The 18,419-nt window shown below is 38.6% G+C and overlaps 1 long non-coding RNA gene across 1 annotated transcript in view; it reads left to right on the top strand.

The window, feature by feature from the left end:
* The first annotated feature begins 5,581 nt into the window (after window positions 1-5,581).
* LOC141574612 (uncharacterized) overlaps window positions 5,582-18,419 on the top strand; it is a 1,056,998-nt gene continuing 1,044,160 nt past the window's right edge. Inside the window, exon 1 of the long non-coding RNA XR_012501497.1 lies at window positions 5,582-5,735. This is a non-coding gene — a long non-coding RNA (uncharacterized LOC141574612). The remainder of the gene's footprint in view (window positions 5,736-18,419) is intronic.

The following is an 18,419-nucleotide window of genomic DNA, read 5'->3' as shown; positions in this document are numbered from 1 at the left end:
GTAGAATTCTCTCAGGAGGTAGATGGTAACAGTAGCCATGTTCCTCCAGAAAACAAGAGACAGAAGCAGAATGGTATCTAATTAAAACGTTTAACACATTTCCCATGAGATTTAAGCCACTGACATTTTCCAGACTGCAAGCCAAAAAATGCTTAGGATTGTACAGATGTACTTTGCAAACTACAGTTGCCATGCCATAAAAACAGAGCTTAGACACAGTTCAGGAAATACGGATTGGATAATCTTTCTTTAGAACTCAGAAATTAAAAGTTAGGTCCTATGAGAACTGATGGTAAGTTGAGCAGCTCATCTCTTCTCAAAGTAAATCAGGAATCCGTTTCTTCTACTTGATAGACCTTCTTCCTCTGGACTAATTTCCAAAATCTGTATCTGAGTCTCCCAACACCACAAAGCACAGTTGCTTTCTTGTACCCCTTTCTCCTCCTAACTGCTCTCATCTCTACTAAACACTCTACTCCTTACACCAGTTGTCAAACTGTGGTCCTCCAGCTCTGTAACATGTCTAGGAGGTGAATGATGGCTCTGACCTCCGCAAGTCTTAATCGCCCTATTTCTTAACCCTTCATAGTATTACTTATTCCTACATTCAAATGGAAAACATTTATTGAGCAACTACTTTGTTCCAAGCACCTTTAGAGGGAAAGGGATAGATCCACAATGAGCCTAGACAGAACCCTTATTTCCACAAAGCTTACATTTTAATTCAGGGAGGGGACAAACAATGAACAAGAAATAAGCAATCCATATTTTTTTCTGTAAGGATGAATACTATGAAGAAAATAAGATGAACAAAAGGAAAAGATCATAATAATGGAGAAGGTAATTTGGGGCTTTTGCCTTTAATCCTTCAGAGTGAACATCTTCACTCCTTTCCTTCAAGGACTGCTGTTGCTCTAGAGTTGGTTCTTTCACTCACACAAGCATTTATGAGGCCACCAGGTCCTCAGCTTATTTCCTGTAGTTCATTTTTATTAGTCTGAAAGAACTGTCCTTAGGAGAATAATGGAGGGCGCACTTTGTCACTTCAAACTTAGTTTCCCGTTGATGCTAGATAGAGGTCTTTGCATTATTATGTAGAATATCACTCATTCCATTTCTCACTCTCCTACCTCCAGACTAAGCCCAGAGGTTCTTTTCTAATAGAAACATCTATCTTTTTTTTTTCCCTATGAATAATTTTTTTTCAAAAAAAAAAAAAAAAAGAACCTATGTGAGGAAAGGAAATATTCCTATACACTTGAACCAGATGGATTCTTATGCAAACGTCTATCTTTAAATAATCACTGTGTGTGAAAAGGTGGCAATATATAAATATTCTTCCCTTGAACAAAGATAAAGGTTAGAGCGGGAAGGGATTTTATTATTTCACAATAAAATCGCTTAGGAGAATATCTTAATACTTTGGAACTAAGGAAAGCATTCCAACCAAATTAAGATTTCTACTAAACCAAATTTTACCTAAGAAACCTGCAGACACATTTAGAAGCTGAGATTGGGTAAAGAATAAGTGTAACAAACCATTTTTAAGTATGAGTGAACCTCTGTACCAAAATCTACATGCTAACGATGATTTCTGAGTGACTATTATTTTATAAGGGGTATTTTCCAGCACCTTAAACTACTGTATTCTCACCTCCTGTCCAAAAGGATTCTTTGAGCAAAGCTTCTGTTTCCTAACTTATTGATAGTCACCACTTATCTAATATGCAGTACCCACTTTGGTGGCCTTTCCACAGCAATATATATATAATATATATAAATGTATAAAATAAATATAAAAGCAGAAGGTAACGGAGGCCATCTTGTTCTGCATGCTTTCAGCAGATCTAACCAGAATGCTACATACAACATACCTCTTCCTAAGTATCAGTTACAGGATGACTGTATGGAGCTTTTTTTTTTCTTGTGGTGTTGGGGTGGGGAGTCATGATTGGTCTATGTCCAATGGAATACATTAGCCAAATGGCAAAAAAGGATCACCTATACAATCTGAATTCAAGGATACCAAAAAACAAGAAGACATTTGCAAACTATTTCAAGACAGTGGAATTCCATTAGTTGAATTTTATTTTTTCTCTAAAGATTAAAATGTGTTCATCGCTGTAAGGTAGAAATTATAGATAAATACTTAAAAATACTTAGCCCTGTTAAAAACCTTAGGAAATTTCCTTTCAGTTAAAAAAAAAAAGTGATATTTCATATTATCTATGGTAATTTGATTTATTTTCCTTTATGCTAGGTACTGTGCTAAGTTTAATAGCCAATCAGATCATTTCTACTCTCACAGTCTATTATATAGTGTATCTTTCTGTGTTGATAAATACTCATTATCACATAAGTGCCTAAATCTGTATTCCATATATTATTTAGGCTTGCCCTATTACCAGACGTTTAGTTTTTTCTCTACCTTTTTCTGTTATTCACAATCAGTCGCCACCTGTAGAAGCCCTGAAATCAAATATCCCTTCCCTTCCTCCCAGGTCAACTTGACCTCCCACCCTCTCGTCTAGTGCAGAGCCAGCTGTTGATTGGATTAGATTAACGTCATTCATGCTACTGTAAGGAATATTTCCCATGCTTTCCCAAAGAAAAGTTTAATCCAAAATATTAAGTGTTTTTTGACACCATTGAACTCAGCCAACATCAATTTGCCAAAAGCCAGTTCAGTGAAAATCAACTTGCCAAATACTGAATTTACGGAAGGACTGATTTTCTAAACCTAGCATTTCCTCATTTATGAACATTTTCTAAGAATGGTTGACACTTTTCCATAAACACAAATTTTCCTCTTTAATCTTGAGAGCCCTCTGCCGATTCATCGTTTCCTGCCCCTGAGTCCATCCTGGCCCTTGCATTTGTACTCAGATCTCCTCCTGCCTCCTACCTGTCCTTGGCCCTGCTCATGCCCTGGCAGTAAACAGCTATAACATATTCTGGACTGGATTTAACATATTTTTGATAGTTTGATGGGAATTGGTCATTTCAAAGATTGGTTTTAGGCAAATTGTTTACCCTCCCCCACTGTCTAAACATTGCTGAAAACATGGCTTTTACTTGGGACTTTCAGAAGGTAATTACACTTACTTTCTCAGAGTCAGATCACCTTCATTTATCTAGCCTAACAGTGATTTATATACATGGATCAGAACAGTAACTTCTCAACATTCACCTTCTTTTCTCACCAGGTCATGGGGTGTTCTGATAGCTTGAAGAAGGTGAATGATACATATAAATATTTCTAATTTTATATCTGTGAATAAAGTGGACTTCCTAGGTTTGATTTATAAGTGATAATTATACCTGGCATTTTTAGCCAATGTTATTTTTCAAAAAGACAAATTTTTCTGGCACAGCATGGAGGCAGCAAGCTGAGTCAGCATCTCTAATTTTCCAGAAAACCTTCCTGGGCTGAATTTGAGCATAGACACTGGAAACGGTCTCCAGAAAGTTTCCCTACATCCTGCTATGCTTGACAGTCCACGGTCACAGCTGGACTTCAGATGGTTACAGAGCCACACAGCTGCTTTGTGAGCCCCATGACTCTGCCTTGGTAAACAGGAGTTCCTTGAAGTTGTGAAAAGCTAGAAATGAAATCCTCATTTCACATAATAGAAACATAAATCAGAGTCTTTTCTGTGCATTGCATTTGCATGGAGGTGGATGCTAAATTTCGTTCTTCCTCTATCATTTCATCTTTTTATCTATTCACTCTCCAGCACATGGGAGTTGCAGGCAGCCTACAAGTGCAAATATTTACTATGATTGAAAATAATGGGGAGAAAACAGAGTCCGAGGAAGTAAATACAATGCACTTTACAGAATTTAAAATAAACATTATATAAAGAGGACATAATTCATCCTTTGTTTTCCCACTTGATAGGATAAATCATACAACAAACCATAACATAAGATATAGTGCTTACCATACATTTACCATAATGGCTTAAGCACATTTTCTCTGTAGGAAGTATTCCTATGATAATAGGGCAATATGAAAAACTGCCTGTGATAAAAATAAAGCATGACCAGAAAAGATAACTCAGCAACTAAGATACTCCAAATACAATATAATAGCATAACAAATATACATTTATTTATATATTTATACACACTGAAATCTTATTAAGTAAACATCTATATCCAATTCCACGCCGTTCCCTATGATACTTTTCTAAAATACTAAACTCAACATCTAGTAAATTCAAAGTGTTTTTGCCCCACGCTAGTAGTGCCTCAGGTTTTATATTAAAAAGCCTTTACGTTTTCAAAAACCAACATGCAAATAAGCACTAGCCTAGCCATTAAAACACATCCATCGGTGTTTTTATTTTATCTGACCTCATCTAGGTCATGCAGATAACATTAACTCTTTTCTGACTGTATGTGAAATTGTGGCAAAGGAAGTTTGTGTTAACCAAAATGTTCAGATAAGGAACTACCTAGACACTTTTATTAATATGCTTAGTGGGGTGGACACCACTATTTGCACACCCCAGATCTATTTGTTCTTTCTACCTTGCTTAGAATACCTTGTTTTGGTTTCTGGTGGATAACAGATGATGACTGATGTTACTCAACCGTAAGAATTCTGTTTTCTTGCTTCGACATTCTGCCTTGCAACTGAAGGTGGTGTTGAGGGCTACTTGAAGTTAATCAGCCTAAAAGGAAAGTCTGTTGGGGGAAGTGGAATGGAATTCCTGGTAAATCAGTGCAGACATAGCTGCCTCTCTGTCCTACCACCCACTTTCTGTTGTGAACATGGCCGTGGTATCTGGATTTGCAAGAGGGGGCAATTATGAGAAAGAATGCCGGCATTCAACAAACACAAAGAGACAGAAAGAAAAATCCACTCCTAACCTACGTGTAGCTTGGTTTTCTTGAAAGGATAAAGACTTTCTGACTCAACAAGACAATACCTCTTCCCAAACTAAGTTCAATGTCTTTAAATCTGCACAAAAGACTTCTTTACCAAAACAAAATTTTTAGTGTGCAGCTCTGCTATGATTCAGGCCTCCATATCCAGATTTCAGTAATACAAATTTAAACTCTTGATCTGCCCCAAGTTTGCATTATGTGAGGGATGTTCATTTACTTTTGTCACTCTCTCCTTATTTCCCTGTCCCAGTTTTTACTCTCTCTTATTCTCCCCCACATAAAACCTAAAAATACCCAAAGTCTGTGTCCCAAGGACCTTGAAAATATTTGAAATAGACTAAAGGGGAATCCAGTTTTCAAGATATGTTAGGGATTCCAGCATGACTGATCCAACATCTGTAACCATAATTACTTTGTAGTCGTAGTAAGTACATCGCATACTCCAACACCAGACAGCAAACGCAGAGTCTTTGCGCTAATCAGAGATTACCTTCGTACGTCTGATCACTGTCACCGTACTTGTTGACCAGCTGACGTACTGGATTGAAGTACTTCCGGAATTTCCAGATTATGTTATTGTATAGTTAAGATGATTTTGACTAGAGATAGTAGAATACACAACAGAAAATGGCTAATGTAATATTTTTTGTTTGTTTGTTTGTTTGTATGTTTTAGGCTCACCTAAATCCAGAGTCTACTGATTCCAGGCTTTATGCAATGGTTTATACAAGTACCCAAGGTCATTCCACTTCTGATAAATACTCAGTGTGTTGGTGATGTCTTACCACATGGTTACAAGACATCTGCAATACTCCACAAGACAGTTTCTGCAGCAGAAGGTAAGCAGGTGGGGAAAATGCACCTCTTCTTAGGTGCCAGTCTCTTTCCTTAGGAGGAAAATCCATTTCCAGAAGACTCTTAGGAGATTCCCCTTGTGATTCATTGGTCAGAGCTGAATCGCGTGGATTTTTTAGATCGATAAATGGCAGCTTAAAATAGGATTACTATGACTAGGCTGGAAGAGAGACCTCAGATCCTTGTATATACGGTCATCCAAATATTTTGTGAATAAAATTAAGTTTCAGCAAGTACAGCTGTAAAGTTCTCTAAGATAAATTTAAAGCTCTTTTATTTTTTTCTTCATGAATTTGGAGTAACTGGCCATTTTAGTTTTCTAGGGCTGACATAACAAAGTACCAGAAACTGGGTGGCTTGACAGCAGGAATTTATTCCCTCACATTTCTGGAGGCTGAACATCTGAAACCTAGGTGTTGGCATGCCTTAGCTTCTGGTTTTTAGGCAGTTCTTGGCTCATAGACGCATTACTCCAGTTGCTGCCTCTGTCATCATGTGACCTATTGCCTGTGTGTTTGTCTCTGTGTCTCCTCTTCTTATGAGGACACTAGTTAGGTTAGATTAGGGCCCACTCCAACGACCTGATCTTAATTCAGTTGCATCTACAAAGATCTTATCTCCAAATAAGATCACATCCACAGGTACTGTGAGTTAGGACTTCAACATGTATTTTTGGAAAACGCAATTCAACTGGCAACACTGACACGATTGGTGGAATGCCTGGGGGTGTGGAGTAAGGAGCACCACCCTCAGGAAGCACACACACAGCTGCACGTGAGAATGCATGTGATGGAAACTAAGATAGAGTTTTGTCAGGGTGGTGCCAGTAAGACAAACGGTTTAGTTTCTTAATTATTCATTCAGTTATTTTTAGACTGTCTTGTTTCTTTGCCCAAGATTTGAATTTCTACGAATGACAATTAGATTGGTTCTGTTTGAACAGCATGCCCACCCATTGAGAGGGTACAGGGGAAACTGACAGAACACTTTGGGTGTCGTCCTACCAAGATTTCACCTAGTGTCAAAGGTGGAGTTCCCTAGAAGAACACTAGGTGTGTTTACCAGTTGAAAAGGAAGTGCTTTGGAAGTAAAAGTAAAAATGTGTACTGTGTGATTTATGACTTAATAAATCTCCTGTCTGCCCCACGGGTTGGTAACTGGCCCCTTGACGGCCACACTGGCAGCAGGAAGTTAACATGAGTCTTGGTTCCCCTTGGACACCATGATCACGAGGCTCTGGATGAGATGGGGGGGGGTGGGGGGGGTGACACAGAAAACGGTATGGCACCCACCCTGGACAGCAAGAGTGCAACAAGCAGTCTGTTCATATCAGCATGCACTGGATGGCTATCAGCTCTGAATATAGATACAAATAAAATGTAGTATCAATCACTATGTTTATGAATATTTTATAAACAGATTATGTGTTATTCTTAAGCATTGGAAAGGAGTTACATAGGGGAGAATTTGAAACAGAAGAAGAGGAGAAATAAGAACAATATGGATATAGATGACAGCTGTCACTAACAAAATATGTAACAAACTAGTCTGACTCAGTGCATAGTTTAACATACTGGATCCAGCCCGAAGTTTGGAGAGACAAAAGGGGACAGAGATGAAAGAGACCAAGCTTCAGACAGACCTGGTTTGAAATCTGGGTTCTGCTCCCTGTTGTGTTCATGACCCACAGTGCAAGTAAGGCATATAATGCTTGTTATTTTAATGCATGCTTAGCAACAGGTACTTGTTAAGTGAATAAATGAATGGCGAGGCAGTAAACTTGATAGTAGCTTATGACGGATTCCATTGTGTTTCTAAACAGAAGATTTGGTGGAGGAATACACATACACAACTAAAACTTCCTTTTCTAATGTAATGTAAATGACACTATACATAGCATGTTAAACAAAGGTCGTCCTTGACCAACTCTGGTGATACACTTTGCCTAATTTTAGAGGTCCGTTAAGCACCTGTCCTGGGGAAGGCACTGGGCTTGGTATTTGGGAAGTACACTAAAGTTGCAATGTCTCTGCCCTTGGAAAATATGGAAGCCATTTCGGGAAGGGAGGCATACGCTTTTATCCAAGACAGATAGAAATTAGTCAGTAGAGATTTGAATAGCCCAGTGAGGAAAAACAGAGAAAAACCTTAATTTATCTTGACTGGTAAGACCAGGAAAGTCTTTGCTATTAAAATAAAATTTGAAATTGGATACAGAAACTATCAGCAAGATATGGTTGTGCTGTTTTTGTGTTTGTTTTTGTTTCCTGGTAAAAAGGAGACATTAGGAGAATAAAATGTTATATAATACTGCTCAATAGGAATTGGAATAAAACAGCTTTGTGTCCTTGCCTAAGTGATTTTTTTTTCCTATGAGTTGGTATTTACTCACTGTTGACTCACACATTCCCCTAAACTGACTGTAAGATTTTTTTTTTCACTTGTTAAAGAGCTGCTGCTTAATTATCCAAGAAGATATTATGAGAAATAAAAAAAAAAAATGTGAAGGCTAATGATGTTGTAAAGGATCATGTAAATAGTCTCAATTCATAAGTTGGAGAGGAAAGCGTGGGTGTTGTTTGTGACAGCTCCTGAGATAGGTCAGTTTTGCACAACAAGCAGGGACAGTTCTGCTGGGCTGTCTGTTGCTCTGGATTAATTTGTTCCTCTGCACCTCGTCCATTGACTTAGCTCTGATCCTCTGTCTTTTATTTAGATAAGGATGAGTAATCTGTACGTGGGGGTGGAGGGAGGGATGAGTTCAGCTTGCTTAACCACTTACTTCCCTGAATTATTTGTCAACATGTATTCCGGCAAAAATGGTAAGGTAAAAATTGAAGGGTGAGGAGAAAGTAACACTTTTAAAAAGCATAACTGAGTTTGTGTTGAAGGGTACTTAGGCTGATGTATGGCAGTGTTCTGAGAAATAAATAGATATGTCACTTCAGCACAAAACCCAAAGCCTTCTACTTACCAATTCCCTTGTGTTTAGTTAGGAGTTCAAATGTTTTTGAAGGCACTCCAGTATAAATTAGAATCATCTCCAGATGTTTTGGCTCTGTAAATGGCTGGGCTAAAATTCACTTTTAATGAACCGTATTTTAATGCCAGTCTCTCCTGTCTTCGTAAATGACAAAGAACTCATCTGACTTTGTAATGAATGCTCAGCTGTTCCATTACCAACTCTGCCATTTATCGTGCCTCTGTATTTTCCAGTGAATTCACGGTGATTTTAGGCGTGTCGAGTAGGAGGAAGGTTAAGATCTAGGAGGAGAGTAAACCTAGAATCAGTAGGACGTAGACTCTCTGGGTAGAATACAAAAACCTAGTTGTGACAATTTTCTTACTGAAAACTGAAGGTTTGGAGACCAGAGAAAACATAAATAAATACCGAGGATATTGAACAGAATAAATAAACTGGGACTGCAGGCTCCCAGTGCGTGGCTTGGGTCAACTGTAATTCCTGCATCGCTTTCTTGATACTCAGAACCAAAGGTTCGAGAAGATTTGTGTCCAAAGATTTCACAGAACTAAGCTTCAGGTTTATTTGGATCAATGTATTTGGAATTGCTTTTGCTTTGGAAACGTACATATATACGATGCTTTTCTCTGTGTTCTACCCATTGAATTACAGCTCTTGACATTATCACTAGATGGAGTGGAAGGTTATATAGCCTTCTGTATAAGTTTCTTCTTTCAAACTCACATGGAACTTCAGTGCTAAAACTGAGAAAGTCATAGGAAAATCATGGACTTGGTCACTTTAAGTACCTGAAAGGTGCTCTAGTTAAAGAAGGAAAGAAGGAAGGCAAGCAAGCATTCAAAAATTGTTATCAATCAAACGGATGCATAAATAAAGTGTAATTTATTGCACGTTTTCTTCCAGGTAATAAAAATGATGTGATTTTAGAAAAAAAATCAATGTGTAGAACTATATGTTGATGTCAAATTTATAAATAAGCAAAATCACAAGTAGAGTGATATGACTCAGCGGAGTTTATCTGTTCCTTTTGGATTCTCAGGCCCTGTGATGGATGTTATGGGAATAATTTGTCAAACTAAGTTGACAATTATAATCGCTAAGTGTGTAAATTCAAAGAAGAATGATTTTACTGAATCATATTATTTTTCCTCTTCTACAGTAGGAAAGAGATATTTTAGATGAATAAATGCATATTAGAATTTGGAGCAGGGGAGAAAGACATATGCGTTTATAAAAAAATAACTCTTCACTTATGATATGTTAAGCATTTAATGAACGTGACATATTTCCTCATGAACATACTTTTCAGCCTTGTTCCTTGAAGCTCACTGTTAAAGTAGCTAAAGCTGCCACCCTGTTTGTAGTCATAAACTCCCCAAGAATATTATGTTGAAAGATGATACCTTTAAGACATCTTCTATTTCTTTCATCAATTCCATTATTTAATTTGAATTTATGAATATCAAAAGAAGGTTTGAAAACGGATTGTGGAGAAGCTTCAAATCAGCAGGCTCTTTGAAAAGCTCTTGGTTTTACTGCATTGCTACTTCATTTGCTTCCTGCATTATACCATTATTTTGTTAAATTTTGCATTTGAAATGTAATTGCCTATTCAGTAATTCCTAGCATTAGTCAGATTTCTTGGATGACATAAATATTGATTTACTTTGACTGATAAAAAGAATCACTATCACTGAAGCATGCAAAAAAAAAAAAAACACAACTCTGTTGAGAAGTCTATTCAAAATGCTTTCATTTGAGCGGTTTGTGTTTATAATTTTTTTAATATGTCAACTGTATTACAAAAGAAATATCAACTTGCATTGCTTGAGTAAGATTTGGAGAGATTGTTTTTGTGGCTCTTTAGCTGTCAGTCCTGGCAGCTGTCTCAGGAGAGTGGCCCTCAGTATCACCACCAAGGGGACGATAATAAGAGACAATTAGAGTCTTTTATATTTGATAATAATGAGTACTTACTCAAATGAATAAAACAAAGAAATAAGAAAATTAAACTTATGTTAGATAGGAATTTAATTTAATAGTCTAGTATATTCATTTCATGCATAAGGTTGCAAGATGCCAGGTCATAAGGGTGGACTGGGCTGTGACCAAATCACCTGCAGAGATTCTGTGATTCTATACTATGGTCTAATTATATATAGGTATATATTTCACAGTCAAGGTAATGAATGTGAAGAGATAGATTCTCTTCAGTCCCTGTTTTTCCTGAGTATATATCGGGATTTCTCAGTCTTGGCACTGTTGACACTCTGAACTGGGCAATTCTTTGTTAGCGGGGGGCAGGGGGGGCTGTCTTACACAGCGTAGAGCATTTAGCAGCAGCCTTGGTCTCCACGCGCTAGATGCCAGCAGCACCTCCCCAGCTGCAAGGATCAGAAATGTCTTCGGACATTGCCACGCGTCCTCTAGGGGGCCACAGTTCCCCAGCTGAGAACTACTGATGTCAATCATAGTATCTTCTTCTAACACTTAAGCGTATTGTTTTTCCAATTCGGGTTACCTGTCAAAATGGACTGTAGCTATACCACTGGGTTAGCTTCCCCAAGAGGAAGACAGATACAGAGGAAAGAATCAGAAAGAAACTTGAGGAAAGGCTAGGTCAAACACTGCCCTTTATCTCTGAGAGGGGGAGGTTTGTCACCACCACAGATGTACGTGACATCTTGCCTGTATTATCACCTACTGTACTTTGTTTGCATGTCCGCAGCCAACAGTTAAGGACTTCATGAACTCGGCTCACCGCAGGGTCAGATTGTCATGCCTGTGAATTGTTCTTAAACAAATTCTCCATGGCATTAGGCACGGATAAGCTTCTCTTTAATGTCAGGCATGCCTATCATTGTATTCCTCCTCATTTTCTTCTCAAATCTGCGTGGACACTGAACAGGCAATTCTGCCCTGTGGATTCGGTCCCTGTAACGCACCCTCCGTATACCGGACTCAGTATCTCTTTCACATCGTTGTCTGTGTGTTTGTTTTAAGGTTGGTGTACAGGTGCAGTGTTTGTATCAACTGGTAAGCAAAATGATCTTAAAACTAAAGTTTACAGTAATGTTTAAAGCAGTGGTTCCTAAAGTGTAATCCCCTGACCGGTAGCATAATCCTTACCTGGGTATCTGCTTAAAACGCAAATTATCAAATGGCGTCCCAGACATCCTGAGTCAGAAGCTTGGGGTTATTTTAACAAGCCCTCCAGATGATTCTAACAGACACCAAAGTTTGGGATTCACTGGTTTATAGTCTTTATTTTGGGGAAAGTTACAGTTTACTAGAAAGTTCACTAGTATGTGAACACCGAATGGCCTTTAATATTTCTCCTTTAGCTGTCAGTGTGATAGCAGATTTTTACAAGGCAGAGCTCTAGAAAATTAACTAATGGCAAAGCAAAACATACATATTGATAGCATCTCCTCAGCTCATAGTCACCCCACAGTTTTTTCTTTCTTTTCTTTCTCTGCTTCTAAGAGGCCATAAAGCCTTTTCCCTTAGCCCTGTAAATTGGCAGTAATTGACAGCCTGACTGGGAGTTGGGCTATAATTCCAAGTCTGAAGGAGCCGGGGACGTGAACTCTTGCTTCATCTCTTAAGATGGATGTCAGGTCAGGAGCAAGGAGCAATGAGGTAAAGCGTTCCCTAGAAGCCCAGACTCAAGGCTATTGCCTGCAGCCTTTGCCTTCAGTACACTGAGTTCAGCATGAGGGTTGCCAAATGTGTGTACCTCTCACCAGCATTGCAGTCATTTTTCTTTTTAACCTACACCTGAATGACCCAGAAAGGGTTATGCCCAATGACAAATTTATCCATGCCGGCTGACAAACTCCAAGTGTTCCATCACTCTGCAGAAAACAGTGCAAGAGACTCTAGGCCAGGGTGGTGCTTCATTTAGCAAATGACAAATAATATCATCTAACAATTTCAAGCTGCTTCGTGCTACTGACGTGTCAGCAGCATTTATACATTGAATGTACAAAACCAGTACTATCAGGTCTCATTCGGCACTATATCTTGTCAACACATGCTTCTTGAGCATCTATTTTGTCCAGGAATAGTGTATGGAAAATTAAATATCATGGTTCTTGGCATCTGGATGATCATAGTCTCATCAAGAAGACTATAAACTTATAGATATTTAAGAGCTAAATGCTGTGATAAAGTACATGCTAAGTGCTAAATAAACTTATATCTGGATTTTAAAAGACAGTATGGTTATTTCATGTTTCATCCTCAGGATGTCTTGCTTACTGTTTTATTTCTCAAATCATGTATACTTCCTAGTTTTTGGCTCAGATAATATATAAAATGAAATGTCTTTGGACTTCATTGTTAGTCTGATTTTACACCAATTCCGATAGTCTTTTCATACCATACCATTTGCTGTTTCTGAAATACATAAAGGAGCTTAACACATTTTTTTTTTGATAGGCAGCAGAAAGTCATTTTATTTACAAGTATAGGAGTAATACAAGTACTTGCATGTTTTAGGACATTGAACAAATTTTGCAGGAGTGGCTGAAGTGGTGAGAAATTACCCAAGAGAGAGGAAAATGTTACCCTAAATAGTATTCGAATAGCAATGGCACTGGAGGCTGAAGAATGGTGAAATTTAAAGCAAAGAGTGTGAATCGTTCCTTCATACAGAAAAGCATCGTAGCTGTCTCTTTTTGTGGTGGTGTTATTTAAACAGCAGAACTGGGTTGTTGCAAAAATATTTCCATTTAGATCCTTAAAAAATTAATAATAAATTAGAGAACAAAGTCTGTAAAATTGCTTAAAGATAGATATCCGCTAAAAAGAGTTCTTTTTTAAAAATATTTGAACATTTATTAAAATGGCCCTCTCATAATATTCTACTCACTAGGGTATTCTGTTAGACTCTCAGAGTTGGGAAGTATAGCTATTCATAAAAATATCTATATTTAAAAATGAAATGCATACTTCAGGGAGCAGAAGAAGAGAAGTGAGAAAGTCTGCCTTTGGTTACCTCTCTCACCAGCACGATCACCACTGCCAAAGTGTGCTCTTTTTGTCTCTATTCTTTACTTTCTCAGTTTATAGCAACTTTATCTACCCCCATTGTTTAATCCAGAAGCCTGGGCATGTTTCTTAACTTCTTTCTCATACTCTTCTTTTACAGCCAGGTTCTGGAAATTCTGCCACTCACTCTACTGATTCACCACCCTGGTCAAAGACACCAACACTCTTTCACTGAACATGCTACAACCTGCAAATTACTTTTCTCGTCTCCACTTTTGCCTCAGCTCTCCGTTCTTTACACAGAAGTCAGAACAATCTTTTAAAAGGGTAAATAGAAATTCTTCTCCTTAAAACACTTTAGCGGTTTCCCCTGGCTCTAAGAATGAAGCTCAAGCGACAGCGCTATAAGGTAACTGTTACTGTTATGCCATTATGCCCAGGTTACAGGTGAGGGAGCCAAAGCTTTTAAAACTTAATTTTGTTGAGAACATATGATTGGCAAGTAGCTCAGCCCAGCCAGTCTAAATCCAAAGAACTGATCTGCTGCAAATTTGTTGTCCTCTGATGTGCTGGGTTTACAGTGTTACTGAATAGACATGACAAGATGCATAAAGCTAATTATGAGATAATCATGCCAAGACCTGTCAGATTACAATATTAATATTGATAATCATAACATCAACAACTAAGATTTGCCAAACACACACATGGAAGACCTATAAACTTGAGACTCTGTGCAGTCTTATATTTCTGTCTTAGAATAATACTCTTTAATTTATAAATTTAATAGTAGTAAATAAATTCAGTTATTTACTCAGAATAGCAATGCAGCACTTGGAACATAAATGAGCAAGATACGGAATTAAATGTCTTGTATCTCAAGTATCTTGTCATTTACTTGCTATGGGATTTGAAAGAAAATGAAGAATTCTGAGCCTCAGTTTCCTCAGTTTGTAAAATAACGTTACTAATAATAATTTTGTTGCAATTTACTTATAGTCTATTCATATCAGAGTTCAGTCAGAGAAGCAGAATCAATAAAAACAGATGGTTGGATGGTTAGATAATAGATAGATAGAGATAGATAGATAGATAGATAGATAGATAGATAGATAGATAGATAGACAGATCAATATGTATATTTATTACAAGGACGCGACCATACGAAATTTGGGGAGTTGATAAAACAATTTCTGCACTGTTGAGATCTTTGCTTCTAATGCTGGAACTTGAAGTCCACAGGGGATCCAATTGGGAGGGAAGATGGGTACAGAGTAGGGAGGATCAAAAACTGCCTGAAACGCACAAGCACAAGCTAGAGCCGCAGGAGGATGAACTGAAATATTTACCACTTCTTGTTGCCTCTGACCCTGGTGGTATGGGAGCCCTGCAGAGGGTGGGGTCCTTTCTCATGGAGCTAAACACAAGCACCTGGCCCAAGAATTAGAAAAGGTAAAAGAAGATTCAAGGGAAGGTGCAGCAGTTGTAGGCCCACCTGCTGCCTCTTACCGATAAGTTGATGAATTATACCAAAAATAATATGTGCAAGATACGAAATGACTGCTGCTTTAGTCCCACCCCCTAAGTCACCTACAAGAACCTTCTTGGTTGGCTCTCCTTCAGTGGAGGTACATTTGTCCCTTAGTATCGCAGGGGATTGGTTCCTGGACCCCGACATATACCATAATTTGTAGACGCCTATACAACGGTGTAGTATTTGCATTGTGAGTGGGTTTACTCACACTCTCCCGTATACTTTAGCTCATCTCTAGATTGCTTATAACACTTAATACAATGCAAACGCTAGGTAAATAGTTGCTGGTACATGCCAAATTCAAGTTTTGCTTTTGTGAACTGTTTGGAATTCTTTTATTCTTTATGAATAGTTTTGATCTGTGGTTGGTTGAATTTGTAGATGTGATGGGGAACCTGTGGGTACAGAGGGCTTCTGGGAAATGTAGTTCAGGGAAAGGGGTCCTGGGAAATATAGTTCAGCACAGCCAAGTGGACTCGTTGTAGAGCCCTAACACTATATTCCTTATTAACTTGTCACCTATAAACATCTTAAATCACACTTCGCCTCCAAATAAAGATAATGACAAAGTTAAACTTCTACCTAACATGATACAACTATCCTAATTAAAAACTGGAAATAAGCTCACTTTTTCCTCCAAAGAGGAAAAAAGTTCTTTTTTTTTTTTTTTTTTGGTCTTTGAATGCTTTTTATTCTTTTCTTAATTCATGCTTCAGGTTGGATAGCTTGTAATTTAAATATTGACGTACAAATTTAACTACTGTTAATGCATCGTATATTTGATAAAGGGATGAGAGAGAGGAAGAAAAGAAAACTGGCTGATATACAAAAGGAGTCATACCAAAATGATGACTAAATATCCCTAACTATCACAGTCCTCCTTTCTACAACTGACCATGTGCTCGTAGCTGGTATTTATAGCCGCTTCTTTTTCTACTCATTTTCTTACTCCCTTTTCCCTCAGGAATCATCTCAGCTGGTATTAGTTTCTGACCTATGACACACATCTTTCTTCCTGAAGGTTCTGAGCCCTCATCAGGCTGGCCTTAATTGAGTCATTTTATTTTTCCATCGACTTTAATCACAGAACGCAGAAGTACCAAGAAGTACCTAAGCGATCTTCTGCATTACAGACGTGCTCCCCTGATGCTCACTGTGTGGTGGCACCCCAGCTTCCTGATGGTCAAGCTCAGTGGTCCCAGTCAGTCCAGCAACTGTCTCCTTTGGCTATTGACTTAGATTACTTTAGGGGTCCCAGAGTGGCCGATGGCAGGCTCAATTTATGGTTTAGAGGAGTCACTTTGTGTTTCCTGAGATCAGTCTGCAGATCAGCAACACGTGTGAGCTGCACAGTGGTTGACCTTTGTTTTCATTTCTGTAAATCTCCAAGAAAGAGTTCCTTGTGATCCACTCTAACCAGACACATAGAGGAAAGGGATTTCTGGAAAATGTAGTTCAGACTAGCCAAGTTGAACAATAGGTAACCAAACTACTTTAAAACTGGGAGAATTCTTAACTCTCTTGAGATTGAAATTTTCATTTATCTTTGGTTGGGGGAGCTTTATTTATATGGAAGCATTCTTCCTTTGCATCGAAGACCTCTAGACCAGCAGAACCTAAAGCTGTATGGCTGGGAAGTGAACATTTTAGTAGTGGAATATTAGGCACAATATTGGAAAGAGCCAGTCTTATTTCTATCCCCTGATTCCTGGTCATCAGACAAATGACATCATATACCAGAGGCTGATTCCATGCATGCATTTTTTTCCTGGAGGATTGTGTTCTAGCTCTGTAAGAGATCCCCACCCAGCTGGTGCTGTCACCAAGACCCCAAAAAGCCATTCCGTTATTCCAGCAATTAGCTAATTACTTCTGCATGCTAGAGAACATGGTAAGACCGGTATGGGTAAGCTATCCAGTAAATCTGTGGATGTTAGTTTGGGAGATTTGCTGCAAGCAGAGAGGGCGAATCCACATCCAGACTACTGTCTTTTCTAACAAGAACAAAGTGCTGTGCCTCCCATGTTCGAAGAGGTCCAATATAATCAACCTGACACCAGGTGGCTGACTGATTTTTTTTAGGATATGATGCCGTCATGGGGGTACAGTGTTGGTTTCTGCTGTTGGCAAAAGGGACATTCACCAGTGGCTATAGCAGGACTGGCCTGGGTGAGTGGAAACCCATTGCTGACCCTATGAAAAACTTGCACCCATATTGTAATGGCCACTCTGTTCATGAACCTATTGTATAATGACAGGAGAGGCTAGGAAGACAATTGGGGATGGGGAGATATAGGAAAGAGGTCAAGAATAAGCGGGGACCTCATGAGAACAAATAGAAGGCTGTGAGAGTTCTTATAGCCTCTGACATTTTTCTCATGGGAGCTCTACAGAAGCCAGAGTTTTCTGTGATGTTGCTAAACATACGTATGTGGCCCGGGAGTCAGAGAAGCTAAAGGAGGACCCTAGGAGGTATGCAGACCCAGATATAGACTCACCCCAAGGAAGTAAGGACACAGATCAAAGGCATTGTGCATGAACTACAGAATGGGCACCCTCTCACTTCCCTCCTCACCATCTCATAGAAGAGCCTCCCGTGACCCACCCTAAACAGAAACATACAAGAAAGGAATTTTGGAAAATGTAGTTCAGTTTAGCCAAGTTGAACACTACAAAGCCACTTCAAAATTATAAAAAATTTTAGATTCCCAGAAGGTTGAAATCCACACATATTTCTGTATGAGGAACTTCATTATAGGCACAACAGGAAGAATTCAGAACTGGGAATCCGGGGGTTAGGAGTTTTCTGCCCTAGTCCTGTCATTACCTGGCCGTGGACTTGGTTAGTCTCTTGTTCTCACCTGGTCTTCATTTCTTGAACTGGAAAATACAGGGAATACACTAATGATCTTTTGGAAGCCTCATAATGGGTAAAATGACTTATTTTCAGGCTGCTGAGAATAAAGTTCTAGTTATGTCAGCTGTGTGGTATTGTGCGAGATCTTGGACATTCTGTAATTCAGTCTCTTCCTCTGTAAATGCAGAGAATACTGAATCCGGGTATTGCGAGAAGTGAACGAGTTAAAATATTTAAAGCTCTTAAACCATGAGGGGCATGTAGTGAGCACACATTAAGTGTTAGCTAGTAGTAGCAAT

This window comes from Camelus bactrianus, chromosome 22 (genome assembly GCF_048773025.1).
Source record: "Camelus bactrianus isolate YW-2024 breed Bactrian camel chromosome 22, ASM4877302v1, whole genome shotgun sequence".
Taxonomy (NCBI): Eukaryota; Metazoa; Chordata; class Mammalia; order Artiodactyla; family Camelidae; genus Camelus; species Camelus bactrianus.
Note: the sequence above shows the minus strand (reverse complement) of the source record. Positions and strands in the feature narration are given on the sequence as shown.